The following is a 2629-nucleotide window of genomic DNA, read 5'->3' as shown; positions in this document are numbered from 1 at the left end:
TGTTTATTAAACCCAGTCGGCGAGGATTATATTAATACATCGACTCCTCCCATGCTCTTCCAGCTGAAGAAGCTGCACACGGAGCCATGAAAGGCTACCCAAGGTAAGCCCTTTGCCGTTTCAAACCCTTCCCAGAGTTCCTCCACAGCTGTAATTACAATTTCCTTTAATGTCATCATGTTTTCATTTTTGCATCATGTTTGTTTATTGCAGTGATGTTAGTTAACTTCCAGGCAGATCGAAACAACCCCAGAGAGAATGAATCAGTGAACAGAACAGAAAGAGGATGAGCAAGAAAAGCAGAGTGGGTTTTTCAGACACATGCACTGATGCCATAGATATTGTTGTGGGGCCAGGTCTCGGTGGCGAGCACGACCGCTCGATGGAGCAGTCGAATCGGCTTCACCAAACACCCAGAATTTATAGGTCGCCACCCCGGATAACTCCGGAGCCGACAGGTCACTTATCGGACTGAAAATCGCCAATAGGTCGGCAACGTGGGATCGGATCAATTGCCAATTTCAATATACCTAAATACCCACGTTGTCCAAACTACCGGGGAAATTCACCCTTGGCAGAATCTGTGCGATCTGGGCCGTTACCGACCCGGATCCAAGTCGTTCCCCGAGTGGAGAGTAGCAGATTCCTGCCGGGCCGATTACATGATTACGGCAACAATGAAGCCTCCTAATTCCCATTTGCAGTGCAGCAAACCAATGATAGAAAGGACAAGGATGAGCTGGTATATTCAACAATAGGGGATATTTATTTTACAATAATCGGGGAGGGGAAGCACACAAAGAGCCGAGTTATCACGACTACAAGAAATGCAATGTACAATGAGCAAAGAAAGCACTTACACAGTTGTTACTTATAGACGGGGCCCAAGGACACACACATGCACACACAATTGCCCAGAAAGAGATGGACCTCTTCAGCTCAGAGGGAAGATGGGCTCAGGGAAGAGAAGCTAGCTTGGACCTGTCCACCTCGTGTGGTTCTCGAGGATCTTGGGGGTAACCGGACTCGAACCTGCAACATGAGGCAGCTCCAAGCACCAGGTACGGAGGTAGCGTCGGGCATTGGCACACTCCTCCAGCTCGCAGGCAGGCGACACAAGATGATCTCCCGAGTTGAGATGGTCGACCACCCGCAACAATACACAAGATGAGATGCCTTGGATCTGCGCGATGCAGTCAGCCGCAGACCCGGACAGAGACGCGCACTCGAGCAGACTGGATGCACACTCGAGCAGACTGGACGCACACTCGAGCAGACTGGACGCGCACTCGAGCCGACTGGACGTGCACTCGAGCAAACTGGACGCACACTCGAGCCGACTGGACGTGCACTTGAGCAGACTCGACGCGCACTTGAGCAGACTCGACGCACACTCGAGCCGACTGGACGCACACTCGAGCCGACTGGACGCACACTCGAGCCGACTGGACGCACACTCGAGCCGACTGGACGCACACTCGAGCCGACTGGACGCACACTCGAGCCGACTGGACGTGCACTTGAGCAGACTGGACGCAATCATTCGTTGCTTCTTCTTTGTCGCTTTTCTTTTGTGGCCCTTCCGCTCCCGTGGCCTGCTCCCATTGGGTGGTCCGAGTGTCGCGGCTCCGCCTTTTTGTAAAGGACCGCCCCGGCTCTGGTCTGCTTGTCGCCCATTGGCCGGAAAACCACGCATACCCGTATTTGGTGCGCAGCCGAAGCGAAACGCTTTGTGACCATATACGGTGTGAAATCCACACCGAAACGCACACCGCCTGAGGCATGGAATTCCAGACACACCTGCATGCCGGCGAGCGCACAGAGAATGCCGAGAGCAGAGTGTTATTGTTGTTGTTGTTGTAGGTGATGTAAAAATCCTATCTATAAAATAATCCACAGTGCACATACACTTAATTCCCATTAGACACAGGAGACGGGACCCTAACTAGAAACACATACTTACCGTTATAACTGATCTATAGGACCTGGCTGTTGTGTGCAGTAAGCTTCCAAATTCGTAACAATATATGTATATGTATATGTATATATGTACATATATATATATATATATATATATATATATATATATATATATATATATATATATATATATATATATATATATATATATATATATATATATATACATTGTATATAAACCACAAGCAACTCAAGACAGACACGGTGATCTTAACTTTTGTCTGAAATAGGGTAATTCTTTGAACGTTTATCAAAACAACCATGGCAACTAAACTTAATACCTTTAGGAATAAGACCAATTATAGAAATTAAATACCTCACCAACCAGGATAGGCTTGATTGTCCTTTATCCAGGGCAGACGATTGGTGGCTTTACGCAAAAAAGTCTGCACTTATCTTTGGGTATAACAGGATTCCCATCAAATTCTCATCAGATCTAATGAGGATAATGTAATAAGGAGATCAATTTTGAAAGGGTGATCTCAGGTAAGTGGCCTTATGACAATAGGTACACATGTTCCACATTTGAGAAACATTGAGCATGAAGTTTACAGTGTACTTGTTATTAGTACCAACTGCTATCATTAATACCCAAGAATGAGTTTACACCAGTGAGATAGACAGCATAACGCACCCTATGACAAACATG

The sequence above is a fragment of the Eptatretus burgeri genome, chromosome 4, assembly GCF_056783735.1.
Source record: "Eptatretus burgeri isolate ZD-2024b chromosome 4, Ebu_testis_v1, whole genome shotgun sequence".
Classification (NCBI taxonomy): domain Eukaryota; kingdom Metazoa; phylum Chordata; class Myxini; order Myxiniformes; family Myxinidae; genus Eptatretus; species Eptatretus burgeri.
The sequence above is the reverse complement of the archived record's forward strand: the minus strand, read 5'-3'. Positions refer to the sequence as shown.